General features: G+C 45.5%; 1 protein-coding gene across 2 annotated transcripts in view; it reads right to left on the bottom strand.

The window, feature by feature from the left end:
• STRBP (spermatid perinuclear RNA binding protein) overlaps positions 1-20,972 on the bottom strand; it is a 184,096-nt gene extending 163,124 nt beyond the window's left edge. Inside the window, exon 1 of one of the 2 annotated variants that reach the window (XM_079928054.1) lies at positions 20,927-20,972. The gene's annotated coding sequence lies outside the window, so the exon portion shown is untranslated. The remainder of the gene's footprint in view (positions 1-20,926) is intronic. The other variant, XM_079928052.1, reaches the window with a different exon arrangement.
• Positions 20,973-22,081: the final 1,109 nt, after the last annotated feature.

The raw sequence follows: 22,081 nt of genomic DNA on the forward strand, positions 1-22,081 counted from the left end.
ACTCTCAACCACTGTGCCACCAGGGAAGCCCGGGCCTTCTCTTTCTGAGCCTGGCTCTTTGTCCTTGCCTCAAAGTCATCCATACTGCGGCCTTCCAATAAATTCCCTTTTTACTCATGAGCCAGAGTAGGTGTATATGACTAAGAAACCCTAACCAATTAAAGGAGTATTGATTCTGCTTGTAGGTGAGGAGTCTGAAGCCCTTAGGAGGTTAGGCAATTAAAAGCAACGCCTATTATTTAGTAATAACAACAATAGTCACAGTAGCTAGCATTTAAAAAAAATATTTACCATTTAATGAGTGCTTGCTACAAAGCAGGCTCTGTGCTAAATGATCTACATAAATTATCTCATTTAAACTTCACAACCCCCCTATGAGGTCAAGCTGGGTTTTTAAATTGAGATATAATTCACATGACACAAAATTCCTTCTTTTAAAGTGTATAATTCAGTGGTTTTTAGTATATTCACAAAGTGGTATACCTATCGCCACGATCTCATTCCAGAACATTTTCGTCACCCAGAAAGGAAATCCCGTACCCATTAGCAGTCATTCTCCATTCTTCTCTCTGGCAACCACTAATCTACTTTCTGCCTCTAAGGATTTGCCTACTCTGGACATCTCATATCAGTGGAATCATACGATATGCGATCTCTTATGACTGGCTTCCTTCACTTAGCATAATGTCTTCAAGGTTCATACACGCTGCAGCACATATTAATATTTCACTCCCTTTTATTGCTGAATAATAGTCCATTGTATGGATAGACTGCATTTTGTTTATCTAGTCATCAGCTGATGAAGATTTGAGCTGTTTGCACTTTTTGGCAATTATGAATAACACTGCTGGGAAGATTCATGTACAAGTTTTTGTGTGGACATCTATTTTCATTTGTCTTGGGTAAACGCCTAGGAATGGAATTACTGGGTTATGTGCTAACTCTATGGTTAAACTTTTGAGGAACTGTCCAGGGCTATTATTATCCTCACATTATAGATAAGAAAATGGTGCCCAGATTGGTTAGGGCACTCAGAGCTACAAGGCTTAAAAGTGGTGGCTGGGCTTTGAGTCTGGTCTGGCTGTCACAGGAACAGAAAGGAAAGAAGTCTTTGTTCTAAAAAAGATCACAATAGTGTGGGATTTTTCAGAAAATTTGACACCTGAGGAATTTAATGCCGCTTCAACTCTCAGCAAAACACACTTTCATCATCATCATCATCACTGTGATTATTTTTAGCTACTATTTGTTGAGTACCTGCTATGTCACTGGTATTTTATACCTGTGAACGTTAAAACAGGGAAGCCTAGTGGGGGTTTTGGGGTCAGACAGTCCCCAGGTTTGTGTCCTGCCTTGTCACTTGGGCAAGCAATGTAACCCCTTTGAGCCTCAATATTCTCATCCGTAAAATGGGAACAATAATAGTAACTATCTTATAAAATGATTGTGAGATTGCATGAGTTAGCCCAATAAGAGATCAACAAATACTAGTTTTAACAAGAGCTTGTAAATACCTAAAGTCCATCTCCCACGCACATTTTCCAGCTGAGAAAATGGAGAAATTTGATGTAACCTATCCAGGGTCCTGAAGATAGAGGTGGAAAAGGTGATGCTTTTCATCTTTGCTCTTTCTGTTATTGGTCCATCCCTTGCTCTCCCCACCCCATCCGTGGACCACTCAGACACCTGGGATTTCTCCACTCTGCCCTCCTTATGAAAACTGAGTAAGTGCCAGCCTTTGGGGCCCCTACTGATTCCCGGCTTATGCTCCCTTTCCCTCCGCATCAGACTGTGTCTCCCAGGACATCTCCTCCCTCAGGCGCTCTGGCTGCAGCTTTGACTTCTCAGTACCTGGCCGCTAGGCATGCTCCAGGGAGACAACTTGGTGGAGCGGAAAGAGTGTAGGCTTTGCAGTCCTGAGTTCAAATTGTAGCTCCAGCACACAGAGAAATGGCTTCATTCCCCTGATTCTCAGCTTCCTCAAACGTCAAGTGGGGAAAATGGTTATACTTTGCGGGATTGCTGCAGAGATTTGAGAATGTATGTCAAGCATCTGGTACAGGTGCCTGGTGCACTATAGGCGCTCAATGAATGCTCATTACCTTTCTCTAGCCCTGTTCCTCTCATGGGGTGGCAAGGAGAGGCTAAGGCTGCTAGAAGACAAAGCTCAAAGATGGAACCGCAGGGCTGGGGAAACAGCTTGGCAGCCTAGCGAGAGCAAAGGAGGATTGGGGGTGGCAGAGATCAAAGGCTAAATTATGCAGATTATTCCTTTGTTTCTTGTAGTTTGCACTTGCCACCGTGCCTCCTGGGGCGTAAGGAGAGGCAAACTCACACCATATGCACACAGATACACAAAACCACATATGTGCAAACATGCACACAAACCCAGACGCACATGGGATACACCCTACCACACCACACACAAAAAAGCACATGGTCGTGGGTACCTTTGTTTGCTCACACGTATGTGTGTACGTACTCCAAACACATGCTCATCCGCGTGCTCATGCGGTCATTCAGAAGCTCATGTTCCCATGAACACGGGTAAACCCACAACCACGTGGCTACAGGCAAGCACATGTGCGTGCGCAGGCACACGCGTGTTCACAACCATAAGCCCACACGAGAATGCACACAAATGCTTGTCCATGTGCGCGTGCACTCTCTTTTCAAATTCCCAACTCTAAATAGAAGCATAAGCTGCAACATATGTGCTTCCCTGTCGATAGGAGAGAGGAGGCTTTAGAAAGACAGCTTTGCAAAATAATGTAGGGAAACTGGCAGGGGTTCCAAGCACTGCAGAGAGGGTTGAAGGGATGGGGGTTGTCCAGCAGCTGGGTGAAAGAGGACAGAGGATGAGACGGGTCTCTTAGGGAGAGGAGATGACCCCTGAAGTCACCCACCATCAACCTGAATCCAAATTGACCAAAGGTTTATAACCAGGATCTCCCAGACTTACCGATCACCAGGGCTATTCACAGCCAAACAAGGCTCAATATGAACACTTAGCATCTCCAATAGTTCAGGCACTGTTCTCAGCCCTGTACGTGGATTAACTCATTTAATTTTCAACAAAAATAATGCTTAACATTAATATGATCGTTACTAATATTATTATTCTCCTCAATTTTCAGATTGGGGCAGACTACCTGCCTACCTGACCCCACAAATGATGGGAGACCCAGATTCTGGCTTGACCTCCAACTTCTGAGCACCTCTCTGGACTTGCCATTTCCGGATTTCCTACTACATCCCCTCCTCCCTCCTGGAGTCTCCGCTGCTCCACTGCCCTCTAAACACAGGCTGGACCTCCTTTGCCCTCATTCATTCATTCATCGCCGTGCAAAACATGAGCCATTTACTCCTATTCACGGTACAGACTAAAGAAGGTTAATGTGGTTTGGGGGACTGCACATGGGGACAGAGGGAGCTCAAGACCTGCCTTACTGGGGAAGTGACCTTTTTTTCCAGCTTTGTTAAAGTATCATTCATATGCAATAAACTACACATATATTGAAGGTGTAAAATTTGGTGTGTTTTGACATATATCGATGCCCATAAACCATCACCACACTCAAGATAATAAACAACCTTCATCGCCAAAAGTAGGAGATAAATTTTTTTTTAATATAAATTTATTTATTTATTTTTGGCTGTGTTGGTTGGGTCTTTGTTGCCGTGCACCGGCTTTCTCTAGTTGCGGCGAGCAGGGGCTACCCTTCGTTGTGGTGCGTGGGCTTCTCATAGTGGTGGCTTCTCTTGTTGCGGAGCACGGGCTCTAGGCGCGAGGGCTTCAGTAGTTGTGGCACACGGGCTCAGTAGTTGTGGCTCTCGGGCTCTAGAGCACAGGCTCAGTAGTTGTGGCGCACAGGCTTAGTTGCTCCGAGGCATGTGGGATCTTCCCAGGCCAGGGCTCCAACCTGTGTCCCCTGCATTGGCAGGCGGATTCTTAACCACTGCGCCACCAGGGAAGCCCGAGATAACTTTTAAGATGAAACAGGAAGCAGAAGTTGCCCAGGTGATGGAGGAGTGGGAAGGAGGAGGGAAGAATATTTCAGGGAGAAGGGACTCTACCAGCTAAGGTCCTTTGGAAAGAAAGAGCAAGTTTCAGCTGAGAAACTCCGAATTGCTGGAGTGCAGTGTTGGGGGGTAGGGAGCAGAGAAAAGGGGGCAGAAGCAGTTCCAAGGGGTCAGATTACAAGCGCCTGCACTGGCCCCGCCCTGTGGTCTAGGCCTCTCCCAGCCTCGTCATCCTGCTACAGGTAGGTTTGGTCCCAAGGAGGAAGGCAAATTGGAAACGTTTTCTCCATGGACCAAGAGAGCAGGGCTCTCACTCAGCCAGGGAGGCTCCTGTGGCCTATTTCTAGAGGCTAACCCTGCAGAACCCATGGTAACACTTAGCTCTGAGCACTCAGCCTGCGTGTTAACTGGTAGGTTTTTGAATTTTTAATCTGTATTTCAAAATCTGTAAAGGTTTTTAAATTGGTTTTGAAGTTCTTATTTTGAAGATATTTAAAAATAGCCATAATCTCGCCTACCCAAATATGACCAATATTAGCATTTAGGCATATATTCTTCCAGACCCTTTTCCATACCTAATTATTTTATATATATATATATATATATATATATATATATATATATGTATGTATTTTGTATATATATAATTTTTTAATGGATAACACCAAGGGCAGGTTTTTATCCATATTTTAAAATTTAATGATATGTTATACACATTTCCATGTCTATAAATACAGTTCTAGAACAAACAACTCTTTACTATTGTATTTTTAAAAAGTGCTGTGATAAGCTTTCTTGCTTATAACAACTGTACACAATTCCTTAATTATTTCCTTAAGATATCCAAGGAACACAGTTATACATCTTTAAAATCAACTTTATTGAAAAATTACACATTTTTAATGATTTTGATATATATCGCCAAACTGCTCTTCAGAAAGCCTGACTCAAATTTTCAGTATATGAGTGTTTCTCTTGCCAAACTGTTGCCAATGCATATTGTATACTAGCAAGTTTTTCCTCTAAAGTTGGTCAGTTAAAACATGGTATCACAAAGCTCCTTTAATGTGCATTTTTTAATAGCTAGCAAGATTGAGCATTTTTCATGTTTATTAGTCACTTGTATCGTTTCTACTTGCATGGACTTCCTTTGCCTTTTTTTTTTTTTTTTTTTGCGGTACGCGGGCCTCTCACTGTTGCGGCCTCTCCCGTTGCGGAGCACAGGCTCCGGACACACAGGCTCAGCGGCCATGGCTCACGGGCCCAGTCGCTCTGCGGCACATGGGATCTTCCCGGACCGGGGCACAAACCCGTGTCCCCTGCATCGGCAGGCGGACTCTCAACCACTGCGCCACCAGGGAAGCCCTCCTTTGCCTTTTTTTAATATATAAAAAAATTTCATTGCTTTTTCTAATTATTAAAGCACTACATTCTGACTACAGAAAATTTAGAAAATAATAACTATAAAGAAGAAAATAAAATTTAGTCAGATACCCACAATTAACCATATTGTGGATTTTTTCCAGATAGAGAGGGTTAGAAACAGATCACATATTTAGAAAACCAAAATAGGATCATGCTCTATATAGCTTTATATACTGCTTTTAAACGCATTACAGAGCAGTCATTTCCCTATGCTATTAGGCATTGTTTTAAAAACATGATTTTAATATGTGCAAAAATGTAGTTATACCATAATTTACTTAATAATTGCCCTAATTGAGACATTTAAGTCCTTCCAATCTTTTGCTGTCATAAATAACAGAGTAATAAACATCTTTATCCTCAAGTTTTTTTTCATTTTTTTATTATTATCTTTAGCATAAATTCCTGGAGGCAAAATTTCTAGATAAAAAGGCACAAATAATTTTTTTGTTGTTGTTGTTGTTGGTTTTTTGTTTTGACTGCACTGCACGGCTTGTGGGATTTTAGTTGCCTAAGGATCAAACCCCTTGGCAGGGGACTTCCCTGGTGGTCCAGTGGTTAAGACTCTGTGCTTTCAATTCAGGGGGCACAGGTTCGATCCTTGGTCAGGGAACTAAGATCTCACATGCTGCACGGTGTGGCCAAAAGATAAAATAAAACAAACAAAAAAAACCCTTGGCAGTGAGAGTGCAGAGTCCTAACCACTGGACCACCAGGGAATTCCCACAAATAATTTTTTTTAAGGTTTCCCATAACTTAAACTCTGTTTCAACGAACACTGCCATTACCATATAAAAAAGTGCCTGTTTCTTGACACTCTTGCCAAACTGGGTATTGAAATACTAAGTGAAATAAGGCATCTCATTGTTACTTTCAGTTTTGTTTCTTTGACTACAAATGAGCCTGCATCATGAACTGATGGTGTGTCTTATTTTTCCAGTCCAGCTGGCGGTGATGGGGGCTGGAGGAAGTGTGCTCTCTAGGCTTGGGGTCTCCTCCACCTTTTATCATAGAACTAGGCACAGATTTTTAAACAGTCTTTGTTGTTTAATTCGCATTTTTATATAATTTTAGTAACATTAATAGCTTTAGTTAAAAATGTATAGGTCAGGGCTTCCCTGGTCGCGCAGTGGTTGAGAATCCTCCTGCCAATGCTGGGGACACGGGTTTGATCCCTGGTCCGGCAAGATCCCACATGCCGCGGAGCAACTAAGCCTGTGCGCTACAACTACTGAGCCTGCGCTCTGGAGCCCATGAGCCACAACTACTGAGCTCATGTGCCGCAACTACTGAAGCCCGCATGCCTGGAGCCCATGCTCCACAATGAGAGAAGCCACAGCATTGAGAAGCCCGTGCACCGCAAAGAAGAATAGACGCCCACGCACAGCAACAGACCCAACACAGGCAAAAATAAATAAATAAAATAAATAAATTTATTAAAAAAAAAGAATTATGGGTCTTTTCTTCTCTAGTTTTACCCTCTTTTGAGTCACTCTCCGAGTAGCATCAGAGTGATCTTTCTAAAACATAGGTCTGAAGGTGTCACCTCTTTCCAAAACCTTCAATGGCTCACTATCCCCTACTGGATAAAGCGTAAGCTCCTCGACCTGACATTTGTGGCCCCTTATGGTTTTACCTCAACCTCCCTTTCTAGCCTCATCTCCTACGGACTTCCCCCAGACCGTACCTCCCCGACCCTACAGCTAACCTCTCAGCCACACGAGACTCCAACTGGCTGCTTCCCATTCAAACGGAGGGCCTTCACCCACACTGTTCTCCTTGCCCGGAATCCCTTCTCCCTTCCTCACCTGGCAAAGGCCTCCTGAGCCTTTGCGATCCAGCTGAATATCCACTTTCCTGACTCCCCAAAGAGAGACAGCTTTGGTCCCGTCCCCGTGCCCCCGTAATACAATGATCACGCCTTGTCATCATTCTTTGCATGAGTCCCCAGCTCCTCCACTGCACTCTGCATCCTTGGGGGCAGAAACTTAGTGCCTACATTTCCCTCCCCTGGCAGAGAGTAAGGGCTTCATACATGTTTTCTGTTGAAGAACAGTGTCTCTCTGATAATTTAATATTTGATTATAGAGGACGCACTCTGACACAAAAGCTGTCATCAAAGATGTATAAATTAAAACACAAAACTTCTCATCAAGATGTCTCCCAGGAATGGCTGGGTCAGAGCGGTTGGCTAGCTGCTAAGGTGTTTAATAAAAACCCCAGTTAATTAACAAGAAAAAGATTCCTTTGTGGTTTGCTTCAAGGCGGAGGACAGCCAGAAGCTGGTGCTGGAGACAGATCCCAGCTTCGCTTCAGGTTTCTTTCAGAACTTTTAGAGTTAAAAGAGCAATTTGACAGTATGACAATGTCTAACCACTTTGACCTCGCATCCCACTGCTAGGAACCCAAACTAGAGAGATACCAGCTCGTTGCGCAAGGACACGCATGTGAGGATGAGCTCTTGCTGCGTTGTTAGGAGGAAAGATAAGCAAATCATGCCTTATCCAGCCGTAGAATCCAAACAAATGTTTAAAAGAGTAAGGTAGATCTGTCTGTCATGAGATGGGAGTGAAATCCTATATAGGGTTCCATTTTGCAAAACAACAACAACAGTAAATTATATACATGGGTGTACACACACACATACAGAGTTTGTAAAGGTATTAGAGAAGATGTAGCAGGCTACACCTCTAATCTCTGGGGAGAGAATTGTGGGGGAGGGAAGGAGTACGCTCACTTTTTTACCATCCCAGCTGTGGGTGGTTTCCATTTTTACAAGCATATATTAATTTTGTAGTTAAAGGGAAGATAAAGCCCTTTACAAAGCTGGCTTCCAAGTATCTTCTCAATCTTAACTCACAGGGCTTCCTCATTCCAGGGATAATCGAGTTAGAATAATCACTAACAACTGTCAGTTATGTTTTCTTTTCAAGCGTATCCTACCTGCTGCTATGCGTTTTGATTGTCACAACAAACCCATGATAGACGTCTTTATTATCACCATCATCTTACATCTCAGGAAACTTGGATTCATGAGTGTCTTGAATTTATCAAATTCACAAAGAAAAAGAATTATACAATGCTAGTGGAAATGACAGAATGGGCTCCCTGTACTCTGCTAGCAGGAGTGTAAGTCGGTACAAGCTTTCCGGGGAGCAATTTGACAATATGTATTAAAATTCTTTAAAACCTACATCCCTTTATCCTAGCAATTCCTTTTCTAGAAATTTATCCCAAGGATATAATTAAGGACATGCACAGAGTTTCAGCCACAAGGATGTTCATTTAGAAGATGCTTATGATACTGAAAAATTAGAAACCACTGAAATACCCAAGAATAGAAAATTACTTGAATAAATTATGTTCCATTCATATGAGAGAATATTATAAGTTCATTAAATAGTGGTGAAGAAGAATATTTAATGACAGGGAACACAGTTCATGATGCATTTTTAAAAGTGGGTCACAAACAGTATGTATTACATGAGTCTATTTTTGCTTTTAAAAAAAGAAAGAAAAAAGGAACATAAGTAATATACACACATAGAGAAAAGCACACCAAAATGTTAGTACTAGTTACCTCTGGGAAGTGAGATTACTGAAGATTTTTTACTTGACTCCTTTTCTTAATTGTATTTTTATAACTCCCCCTTGCTAAATGTCCTACAATGAAAGTGTATCATTTTGAATTGTATCACATTTTTTAAAGGAGATTCATCTCCTTGCTCTTCCCCGTGCAGCAACTTCTGTGCCTTCCTCCCTCCCAGACCCCTGCCCTCTCTACTCCTGGCAAACACTGCTCATTCTGCAAGGCCAGCTCCTCCAGGAAGGCTGCCATGGTCTCTGCTGGCTTCTGGGCTCCCTAGCTCACACTCAGCTTTCTGTTCTTCTTGCATGAGACACAAGTGTCATGTGACACCGCCAAAGTACGCTGGGAAGTGGCTCATCAGCCCAGGAAGCTTAAGGCATGTCCAAAGCAAGCACTCAGTCCCCGGTCCTTTAAATAGACCTGGCTGCTTACACAGCAGGCATTTGGGTACCTTAAAGCCCAGCAGCCCTCGAAGTCCCTCCACAGGCTTTCATCGGCGGCTCTCCCACTCAACCAGTCTCACTCTGTTCTTCATGCTCAGCTCACTAATCTCTTGGTTCTGTCCCCAAACTCCCAGCACCCTGTGGGCTTGCCTTGCTCTGACCACTGGTCTGCCCATGCTTTGGAGTTCATCTTCTGGTTGCAGTGATGTCTGGGTAATAAGCAAGGCCACCTTCCTTCTGGTCCTCCAGCCCTTCACCAATCACTTGCACGAAGTCAGGGGTGGATAATGACCATAGCTTTCATGTACCAAATACCGACTATGTGCCAGGCACTCTGCCAGGTGCTTCACTGGCCAATCTCCTTTAATCTGCATAATAATAATAACCATAGCTGTCCTTTACTGAGTCCTTGCTCAACTCTTCACAGGCACCCCATTCTCCCAAGCATGAAAGAGAGTCTCAGAGAGGTAGGGTGAGTTACCCAAGGTCACAGAGCTAGTACGGAAGAGGCTGTGCCCCATCTCAAAGCAATCCTTGTCTGAGCACCAAATTCATCCCCTTAACTGGTACCCTTTGCTGCTCCTACAACTACCCTCTGAGATAGGTGTGAGAGATGAGCAAACTGAGTTTTGACAAGGTTAAGTTATGGTTCAAGGTCATTTCAGCAAAGCATCAGAGGGGCCTGGGAGTTTAGCCCAGGTCTGGTCTTGGTGAGGCACTGGATGAATAGGAAGGTCACAAAAGGGGAGAGTCTGGTGGGGGTGAGGAATGGGGCTAAGGTCCCCACCAGGAAGTCTGAGATTCACTGCTGGGCTCCAATCTTGGCAAGAGAAGTAACAGCTGGGAAGGGGAGCTTCCCAGGACTCCCCTCCACCCCAGAAACACCACCTACCTGTCTGGTACAGCACAGCTATTCTTAGATCATACGTGCCACTGTTCTCCTTGGCCTTGGGCTGAGGGATCTGCTGAGAGGGATGGAGGTGGGGTGCTCAGGGCCTTCTGGCATCTGGGGGAGCTCAGATAAGCTAGGGCTGTCACTGTTGACCTTCTAGAAAGTGAGCTGCCACGAGCAGAGGCCATGCCTCATACCGCTTCTCACCCACTGGGGGCATAACAAAAAATCCAAGGGATGGATCCTGGGTGCCAAGGGTGACACGGTAAATCTGGGCCCCAAGGTTCTTGGTTCAGCTCCTGGCTCTGTCACTAACTTTCCCTGGGGCTTTGAGCTTGCTACTTTCCCCGCCGGTGCTGTAACAGCTCCCCTCTGGGCTGCGGCATGATGGTGTGTGGGAAAGTGTTTTGAGATGTGGAGTCAAGAACAGCTGGTGCAGCCGTTCTGGAAAACAGCCTGGCAGTTCCTCAAAAAGTTAAACATACAGTTGCCATATGACCCAGCAATCACACCCCTAGGTACACACCCAAAAGAAACAAAAACAGATATCCACACAAAAACTGGTACACAAACGTTCATAGCAGCATTACTCAGCCTCAAAGTGGAAATAACCCAAATGACCATCAGCTGATGAACGAATACACAAGATATCCTTAAAACAGTAGAATATTATTCAGCCGTAAAAAAGAATCAAGTGCTGCCTACATGCTATAAAAATGGATGAAACTGGAAAACATTATAAGTGAAAGAAGTCAGGCACAAAAGGCCACATATATATGTGATTCCATTTACATAAAATATCCAGAATAGGGACTTCCCAGGTGGCGCAGTGGTTGGGACTCTGTGCTCCCAATGCAGGGGGCCAGGTTCGATCCCTGGTCAGGGAACTAGAGCCCACGTGCGTGCCACAACTAAGAGTTCGCATGCCACAACTAAGGAGCTCGTGTGCCGCAACTAAGGGGCCCGCCTGCCACAACTAAGACCCAGTGCAACCAAATAAATAAATAAATATTAAAAAGTATATATGTATCCAGAATAGGCAAGTCCGCAGAGACAGAAAGTAGACTAGTGGTTGCCTGGGGCAGGGGAAATTGGGTGGAGTGATTGCTAGTGGGTACAGGGTTTCTTTGGGATAATGAGAATGTTCTGGAAATAGTGGTGAAGGGTACACAACCTTGAGAGTATACTAAAAACCACTGTACACTTTAAAAGGGAGAATGTTATGGTATGAGAATTAAAAAGAAGAGGAAGAAGAAGTGGCACTGACTTGGTGCTTACTCCTCCCAGCTCTGTGCTAAGCCCTTCCTGCATCTTACCTTAATCCTCCCAACAGCCCTCTAAAGGAAGGACTCTCATTATTGCTTTTCTGTAGATGAGGAAACTGAGGCAGAGGGAAGTTCAATAACTTGCCCGAGGTTGCACAGATCCTTGCGGTGCAGGTGCAAGGTCAGTGTGGACCCTGCGGTACTTTATACCTTTTCCTGTGACCAGTCTCTCTGTCCATCTCCCCCACAAGGCCATGGGCACCTGGGGAGGAGATGTCTCATCCTCGGAGACCCAGCCCAAGGCCTGGTTCTTAGACGTTTATTGAATGGACAGAGAATTGTGCTATCTTTGCCCTCTCGGCTTCTTCACAGAGAAATCGACTTCTCCCAAAAGCACAGCATCCGCCGCGAAACCTTAAGGCTGCCGGTTGCCGCTTTGCACTCGCCCTGAGGTTGCTGAGCCGATAGGCAAGAACCACCTCAAATCGAGACAAAATGCATTTGTGGTTTCGAAGGAAAGTCGTTAGAAGAAAAAGTCTGTCTTCCAAGGCCAAGGTTGCTCCAATTCCGTTTACTTAAAGTAGAAAGAAGACAATCCCGCCCCAGTGAGTCTGAGCCGGCTTGCAGGAAGGAGCGTTTTTTTGCTGAGTATCCACCACGAACCGCAGGAGAGAGCGGGCGGGAGACAGTGGGAGCCAAAGCAAACATTCTGAAGTCAGAGATAATGGGAGAAGGTAGGAGGAGTGGGAATAGGTTTGGAGGCCAAGCAGGAAACAGGTCTGAAAGGAAGGGTGGGAAAGCAGGAAGCTTTCCGAGCTTTTATGAAAAGATGGCCCTTCTGAGTCTGGGGGGAGATCCGTTTGGAGCCGAGACAGCTCCAAACGGACAGCTGGAGCCGAGACAGCTCGGAGACAGCACCGAGCCCACCCTGCTCCAGCAGCCGCCTCCCAAGCTGCCCACTCCTTGTCATCCTGCACTGGGTCCCAAGGGTTCCTTCTAACAGAGAGATTGCCCCATCCCCCCACTGCTCAAAATCCTTCCGGGGCTCCCTATTGCTTATCATTCAGAGAACCACCCAGATGAAGCGTTCCAGGCTTCTGTGTCTACACTGGCCCCAGCCCTGCGTGTCCTTTCAGCTTTTTGTTGCCCCCTCCCTCTGTGGCACCACGCTGGGATCTAATGCACCCAACTGCATGCTCTTCCCTAAATGATCTCTACCTTTCCCAGCCTTTGTGTTTTTTCTTCTTCACAGCTATGTCTTACCTCCTCAAAAAGCACCTCGAGGGACTCTTTTCTCCACTGCTTAACTCTCCCTCCGTGTCTAGTCTGGTGCTGGCCATACACCAAATCCTCAGTAATTGCCAGAAGAATTAATCAAGTCACCAGAACGGTGGAGAGGGTTCTGGACAATCCACCTGTCTGGTCAGCTCTTTCGTAGCTGGATGTCTTAGGGTGGGGTTCCCGGGAAGCAGCCTCTGAGAAAAGGACTGGGGTCCAAACAGTGCATTTTGGAGGTGAGCGTCAGTCTAGCGTGCTTTCATAAGCAGGTCGCATTCCTAGCACTGGGGACTTCTGGGAAGTGGGATGAAACACCAGTTAGAGCTGCTGCCACAGCAAGGGGCAAGGGCTCTAGGGTATTTCCCTGTCATCGCCCTTTCGTCCTGGCTGAGGGCAGTTCTGGGGGTTTTGCTCCTGGCCACACAGCTGCTCACAGCAGGACCCCACGGGCAGATTCCAGATGAGTAGGAGGGGTGAGGGTGTGCGGCTTCACCTTCACAGGCTTCACCTCCAAATGCGGGCCCTGCTCTCCTAGCCTCTGCATCTTTGCCTGTGCTGTTCCCATGCCTGGACCGCCCTCTTCCGGGCCTTTCCCTCCAGCAGGTGACTTCCTACGCCCCTACATGGCCCAGCCACATGGTCTCTCTCCAGAGGCTTCTCCTGACCCACCCCGGAGGAGTCCGTGCCTCTCCCAGCGGCCCCATACCACCCACTCTCCTTATCACTTGTGCAGGAGTTCCCACTGTACCGACCCTGTGCTATCGCTGCGTCCACTAGTGACCCCGGAGCTTTGTCTGCCTGCCCCTCTGGCCTGGGAGCCCCGGGAAGGCGGGGTCTCCATCTGATTCATCTGTGTGCCTAGCACCCAGCAGAGTGAAGGTGTCCAGTGAATGAATAATTGAGTGAATAAGCAACAGTAATCTCAAATATTTGTTGACTGCTTCCTACGTGCCTGACTCTGATCTAAATTCTTTATGCGTGATGACATTTCATCTACACGGCCACCCACAAGGGAGGAGCTATCATTATCTGCAACATACAGAGGAGACATCCAAAGCAGAGAGGACTTCAGGAACGTGCCCAGGGCCTCACTGCTCTAAGTGGCTGAGCGGGGAATGACTGGGAGGAGCTTCCCTGGTCCCTCAGTAGTGCCACGCCCCCATAAACCAGGCGAAAATGGAGGCTCAGTTGGCCCAGGGCTCCTCCAAGCCACCTTGGGCTAGGAAGCCATCTGCTGGGAGGGTGGCGAGAAAGGAAAACAGAGGAGGCTGCAGAGAGGGACCTGGAGGCTGCCCTCCTGCGAGCCGGGAAACCTGCCCAGGTCTTAGGTAAGTGGAGCTGAGTGTGGGGTCCTGTGAGGAGCAGCCTGGGTGGCTGTGAAGGGTGTCAGGTCACATGATTTCTGGAAGGGCAGTTGTGACAACAGACTCTCCCAGCCAGACAGCTCCTTACAGGCTTCTAAGCAGCTTCTTATCCGTGATCCCATGTGCCCCTCATGGTCCCTTCCCCAACCCCAGTGACATGGGAAGAGACGGGTCTGCCCAGGGTCACAACAGAGCTGGGACTTCAAATTAGGTGTGTGTGACCCTGAGGGCAGTGCTCTTTCCACTGTGTCTCAGTCCTCAGTCAGGGTGCAGAGCAAACTTGCTTTCCCTCAGGGCTGGGGAGAGAGAGAGAGAGAGAGAGAGACAGCCAACGTTAAGTCAGGCTCTCAGTACGTACCAGAAAAACCTCATTCCATTCTCTTCACAGCCTTATGAGACAAAGATCATTACCCTCTTTGAAAGCTGAAGAAACTGAGGCCCAGAGAGGTTAAGCAGCTCAGCCAAAGTCACACAGCATGGGAGCGGAGAGCTAGGAGGGGGGCCAGTTTGAAATGGCCCCAAAGCATAAAATCTAGCAGGTAGATAGGAGAAGAGGACATTGGAGGGACTGAAAATTAAGTTTTGCCAAATTGAATTCGGCAACTGCACTGTTTACCTACAACCTATTAATCTATACGCAGTTCATTCCAGAGAACCGGAGACAGGCTGCCTGAGAGACCTGCAGCTCAGACAATTCACCTTACAGCAGGCATGAAGCACACAGCCAAGGTCATGAGTAAGAATAGGATACCCACCGCTCCTGTGGCCAGAGGCAGCTGAACAGGCTGGCTGCCTACATAGTGGTCCCTAAGGCTTGACCTTAAGAGGTGCTAGGCTCTGTGCAGCAACCCCTGGGGGTTAGGGAGGGGCAGACGCATGAAAGCGTCTCAGAGAACAAGAAAGGACTTTGCTAGCCGCTGAAATCCCAACTGTTTCATGAAATTTTATTTGGCCTCTGGTGAAAGAACTAGCTGTGATCCAACAAGGGCAAAATTGCAGCTGCAGGGGCTTCCCTGGTGGCGCAGTGGTCAAGAGTCCGCCTGCCGATGCAGGGGACGCGGGTTCGTGCCCCGGTCCGGGAGGATCCCACATGCCGCAGAGCGGCTAGGCCCGTGGGCTGTGGCCGCTGGGCCTGCGCATCCGGAGCCTGTGCTCCGCAGCAGGAGAGGCCGCAGCGGTGAGAGGCTCGCGTACCGTAAAAAAAAAAAAAAAAAAAAAAAATGCAGCTGCAGGAAAAAAACTAGTCTCTTAAAATGCAAAGGCTTGAAGGTGCTTTCCAGAGATTGCACTGAGATAAATTCAGTGGTAAAAGAGACATCCGTTTGGAAAGGATGACCATTTCGTGGGAATCACAGGTTTAGGAAAGATATTTTTCTCAGTAATATGACAGTGAGCTTGCAGCAACTGTTCAAGTTGGCTGTTAAGGAGAGCTGGAATTCTCCTTATTACATTAGAAAGGTTTGGAATTAATAGGGAATCCACCATGCAGGGTGGAATGCACTTAACAAATACCAAAGGCATTTAAAAATTGAAGACCAAAGGTTACAGTTGTATTTTATCTTTGGAGAGTTTCCCAAACATTCTCACTTGCATTAAGTCACATGATCTGCAGAACCCTAACAGGGCAGGAAAGAGCGGCCAGCATTGCACGCATTCTTTAAACAAAACAAAACAAAACAAAACAGCTTTTTTGAGATATAATCCACATGCCATACAGTTCACCCATTTAAAGGGTACAGTTCATTAGTTTTTAGTATATTCACAGAGTTGTGCAATCACCACCGCTATCTAATTTCAGAACACTTTCAAAAATAAACCCTGTATCCATTAGCGGTCATTCAAAATTCCTTCTTTCTCTCAGCCCCTGGCAACCACTAATCTACTTTCTGTCTCTATGGACTTACCTATTCCAGACATTTCATATTAATGGAATCATATAATATGTGGTATTAACGGGCTGAATTGTGTCTCCTCCCCACAAAATTCATATGTTGAAGTCCTAACCCTCAGTACCTCAGAATGTGACCCTGTTTGGAAATAGGGTTGTGTTGCAGATGTAATTAGTTAAAATCAGGTCTTTAGGGTGGACCGTAATCCAATGACTTGTGTCCTTATAAAAAGGGGAAATTTGGACACAGGGAGAACGCAACGTGAAGATGAATGCAGAGATTGAGGTGATGTTTCTACAAGCCCAGGAACACCGAAGATTGCCAGCAAACCACCAAAAGCTACAAGAGGCATGAACGGATTTCCTCAGAAGCAAGCAATGCTGCCGACACCTTCATCTTGGGCTTCTAGCCTCCAGAACTAGGAGACAATAAATTTCTGTTAGTTAAGCCACCTAGTCTCTGGTACTTTGTTATGGCAGCCCTGGCGCTCTAATACACAGGGTCTTTAGTGGCTAGCTTCTTTCAGGTAGCATCATGTTTTCAAGGTTCATCCATGTTGTAGCATGTATCAGTACTTTATTCTTTTGAAAACCAAATCATATTCTATTGTATGGATTTTATTGTATGGATATATACCACATTTTATTTATCCATTCATCCATCGATGTAATTTGGGTCTTATTTGCTATTATGAAAAATGCTGCTATGAACATTCATGTACAAGTTTTTATGTGGACGTATGTTTTCATTTCTCTTGGGTATAGACCTATATTTCTCTTTTCCAGCTGCAGAAACTGAGCCCCCATGAGACGACTTGCCCAAGGTTACCAGCTAGAGCATGGAAGAACTGTCCCTCCAACTTAGAACTGTTTGATTTCAAACTCAAAGGTCTTTCAACTCTATTAGGCTATACACACTCACATTCATGCAAACTCGTTCACACTTACACACGTCACACCCACATGACAGATAGTTCTTTGAGCCTGTTGTTTTGCCCAGGGTGCAGAAGTTCAACAAAAGCAATCAAACAGAAGTGGTGCGATACTGAGGCAGGTACTGAGACTTCCAAAGGATAAATAAGTCAGGACATTGATTTGAATATCACTGAGGGAAAGACCAAAAACATTTAAAGGGGTATAAAGAGGTTAGTGAAGAGCAAATGGCTCGAATGTGGTCTCCCGTAGGGCGCACACAACTTCTATCGATTGCGACCAAATGTAATTTACCAGAAGAATAGTATGCAAGTCAAAGACGTTTATGTGAAGAGAGCCGCATTTGAAATCTGTACGGGGCTCTGCTCTCACCATCCAGTTACTCAGTGAGGGCGGGAACAGCTTACATAAGCAAACTGGCCTCCGATGGGCCGAGCGCAGGAAGATTTGATTTCACCGTTTCTGTGAGCGAACAGGATCAGAAGCTATTCTGAGCGGCCTCAAAGGAAAAGCGCCAGAAATCATAAATAAAGAAGAAGTCAAGCGTGTCCAGTGGCCATATCAAATGTGACATTCCTCCAGAATGTTTGAACGTGGTATCTTTCAAGCCGCTGATTCTTTAAAAAAAAAAATAGAAAATACCTTATTTCCCAGTGACAATAGCATTCACTACAGTTAAAACCTAACAGAAGGCAAAGTGATTTGGGGCATAAAGAAAAAAGTAGCATCTGGAGGAGTGCAAGATTCAGCCTTTCATTTAACAAATATTTATTTTTGACACTCTCTCTGCCTGTCATTCTGTCCCCACTGTTCTCGAGTTCCTCACCCTGCTTCATTGTTTTCTTACTTTCTCATTGCTCCCTGAGCACACATTATACGTTTACCTGTGACGGTTCATTTTATGAGTCAACATGGCTGGGCCACAGAGTGCCCAGACATTTGGTCAAACATTGTTCTGGGGGTGTCTGTAAGAGTGTTTTCGGATGAGATGAACATTTGAATCAATGGACTGAGTAAAGCAGGTTGTTCTCCCTAATGTGGGTGGCCCTTATCCAGTCAATAAAGAGCCGAGTAGAAGAAAAAGACCAAGGAAGTGGGAACTTTGCCTTCTTGATTGTTTGAGCTGGGACATTGCTTTTTTTCTGCCCTCAGACTGGAACTTATACGATGGACGTTCCTGAATTTCAGGACTCTGGACTCAGACTGGAATTATATCACGGGCTTTCCTGGGTCTCCAGCTTGACAAATGCAGATTTGGGGAGTTCTAAGCCTCCATAAATTGCATGAGCCAATTCCTTATACTAGATCTCTTGATATAGATAGAGATATAAATACAGATGATAGAGACAGAGATAGAGGTGTAGATATAGGCATATATATATATAGGTACATATCCCATTGGTTCTGTTTCTCTGGGGAAACCTACTATATTGCCCATCTCCCCTACTGGAGTGTAAGCTACCTCACCTCACTTCAGGTGATGGCTCCAGCCTCCTAATTCATCCCTCCCGTTCTCCTTTTGCCTCCTCCCCGGTCCATTTTCCACCAATTGGGTGTGTCATTCTCCTGCTTAAAGATATCAGGGCTTCCTCTGGGGTAGAGAGGGCCATAGAGTGAGAGCCGGCCAGGCTCCCTGTTCTGGAGACCTGACTTTAGGCAGCCACAGATGGAGACATCTGACCCGCTCTTTGACTTTTCTCCAGGTGGCCTCATGTCTCAGGGATGCTCATCCCCACGATTTCAGCGTCACTCCCTTGGGTGAGTGATCCCTTATCCATCCGGGAGCACCTGTCAGCCAAACTGGGCCTCTCTCCCTCTTTCCTCCTCACCTCCCTCCAAGAAGGTAGGATTCACCTGGGTCCAGCTCAGGCTCATCAATAGGTCAGCCCTGTCCCCAAAACCTGGTAATGAAATGGGATCAAACGTGTACTCAGCTCACTTGCTGGCGCACTGGAAGTGCTCAAAGATGGCTAGCACTTATTTAATAACACTTTTATTGAGATTATAATTCACACACCACAAAATTCACCCCTTTAAAGTGTGCAATTCAGTGATATATTGAGTTGTGCAACAATTACCATTACCTGTTTTGCAGAACATTTTTATCACCCCAAAAGAAGCCCTGTAGGCATTAGCAGTCCCCTCTCCTTTCTGCCGTCTCTCCAGTCCCTGGTAACCACGAATCTGCTTTCTGTCTCTACGGATTTGCCTATTCTGGACATTTCATATTAAAAAAAATCATACAGGGCTTCCCTGGTGGCGCAGTGGTTGAGAATCTGCCTGCCAATGCAGAGGACAGGGGTTCGAGCCCTGGTCTGGGAAGATCCCACGTGCCGCGGAGCAACTAGGCCCGTGAGCCACAATTACTGAGCCTGCACGTCTGGAGCCTGTGCTCCGCAACAAGAGAGGCCGCGATAGTGAGAGGCCCGCGCACCGCGATGAAGAGTGGCCCCCACTTGCCACAACTAGAGAAAGCCCTCGCACAGAAACGAAGACCCAACACAGCCATAAATAAATAAATAAATAAATAAATAAATAAATAAATAATCATACAACATAGGGTCTTTTGTGTCTGTGTTCTTTAATTTAGCAACATGTTTTCAAGGTTCATCCATGTTGTAGCATGTCTCAGTAATTCATTCCTTTCTATTGCCAATAATACTCTATTGTATTGGATAATATATACATATATTGTATTGGATATGGACATATCACATTCTGTGTCCATCCATTCCTCATTTGATGGACATTGGGTTGTTTCTGCTTTTGGCTGTTATGAAAAATGCTTCTGTGAACACTCATGTACAAGCTTTTGTGTGTACAAATGTGTGGATGTGGGCATATAATAGTAGTGGAATTGCTGGGTCATATGGTAACTGTATATTTTACTAGCTGAGGAAATGCCAAACTGTTTTCAAAAGTGGTTTTAGTTGGGAATTCCCTGGTTGTCCAGTGGTTAGGACTCTGAGCTTTCACTGCCGAGGGCTCGGGTTCAATCCCCAGTTGGGAACTAAAATCCCACAAGCCACGCGGTGTGGCCAAAAAAAAAAGTGGTTGCAGTATTTTACATTCCCACCAGCAATGTAGGAGGGCTCTAATTTCTCCACATCCTCACCAACACTTGTTATTGTCTGTCTTTTTGTTTTAGCCATCCTAGTAGAGGTAGCACGTAATATTCATTGTGGTGTCTGGGGTAAATGTTGGGTACTCAGGAGTCCACCCAGCCTCCCTGTCGCCCATCCTTCACCATGTTGCCCCATCTCAGCCAACTCTGCTTCCACCTAGCATCCCTCATCCTTCTCCTGGCTCCAACCCTCACCTTCTTATGCACTGAGACACCCTTGTCTCCGTGCCCTTGGTGGCGGTCCCACTCCAAACTAGACAAACATCTAGAACCAAGTATGGCCAACTGCCTGAGGAATATGGCTGTTGTCTGAGCCTCAGGTGTTAGGAGCCAATGTTCTTGGCTACAGAGTCCAGCCCACATTAAGCCCAAGTATCCTGTCCCTTCAGATACTGCAAGGGGAGGAGGAGTTAGCCCTGATTAAGGTCAGTTCAAGAAACAGTTAATGATGCATGGTGATAGTGGTAATACTGGTTAACATTTATTTGTTCAGTGCTCCCCATGGGCCTGGCATGGTGCTCAGCACTGACACATATGCTATTTATTAATCTTTACAACAATCTTATGAAGGAATATAGTTATCATTTCCATCTCACCAATGAGGAAATCCTGTTGAGAGGACAAATCACTTGCTCAAGGACACACACATGCAAACACTGTGATATAAACGCTGATCATCTGAGGCAGAATCTAAGTGCTTACTTGGTATACGGCGCCTTCTCATGCTTCAGAGATGAATTAGGTGCAGTCCTGCTCTCCATTTCCAGGTACCAAAATCTGTATTAGTTTCCTATTGGTGCTGTAACAAATTAACGCAAACTTAGTTACACACAAACTTAAAACAGCACAAACTAATTATCTTATGGTTCTGGAGGTCAGAGTCTCCAGAGGGTCTTACAAGGCTAAAATGAAGAATGTGAGCTGGGCAGGGCTGCATTCTTTCTGGAGGCTCGGTGAGAGAATCCATTTTCTCATCTCCAGTCTCTGCAGGCTGCCTGTGTTCCTTTGCTCGTGGCCCCTTCCTCCATCTTCAAAGCCAGAAATGGCTTCTTTCTGTCTTTGGTTTTCCAATAATTTTTCTAGGAGTCTTAAGGCTCTGCAACCATATGGACTTTTTTTTTTTTATTTAGCTCCCCTGAGGACCAGAAAGGGCCAAAGCTACCAAAAGGGGATCTAGGTTCTCAACCCTTATTAAAAATGTGGAAGTGTCTTGACACATGCTACAACATGGGTGAACCTTGAAAACATTACGCTGAATGAAAGGCCACATGATGTATGATTCCATTTATATGAAATCTCCAGAGTAGGCAAATCTATAGAGACAGAAAGTAGATTCCTGACTGCCAAGGTTTGGAGGAGTTGAGGGGAAATGGTGAATGACTGCTAATAGGTACAGGGTTTCTTCATGGAGTGAGGAAAGTATTCTGAAATTAGTGCACAACTTTGAATATACCACTGGACTAGACACTTTAAAAGGATGAGTTTTATGGTACTGTAATAGGGAAGAACAAATCTGACTCCATATTGGATGTTTCTTTTACTTTAATTTTTGTATTCTATTGCTTTTGCTACAAGTTAATCACCAAAGGGATGTTGCCTATAAGCTTAAATTATACATAATGGCCCATCTCTGGGAACCCTGCCACCCATGTAATGAGCATTAAGATAAAATACCTTTGTTTAGCTCATAGGAAACCCCCTTACCAGGCCCACATGTGAATGGCTGCAGGAAGGAAGAAATCAACATATCCCCTTCGGAGTCTGACTGGAACCAGGACTTTACCTCTTCCCCTTTTAGAAGCCTGAATTCTAACTCAGAGAAGATGATTCTTTGGGACACTGGTCCAGCATCTTCTC

This window comes from Stenella coeruleoalba (assembly GCF_951394435.1).
Source record: "Stenella coeruleoalba genome assembly, chromosome: 7".
Classification (NCBI taxonomy): Eukaryota; Metazoa; Chordata; class Mammalia; order Artiodactyla; family Delphinidae; genus Stenella; species Stenella coeruleoalba.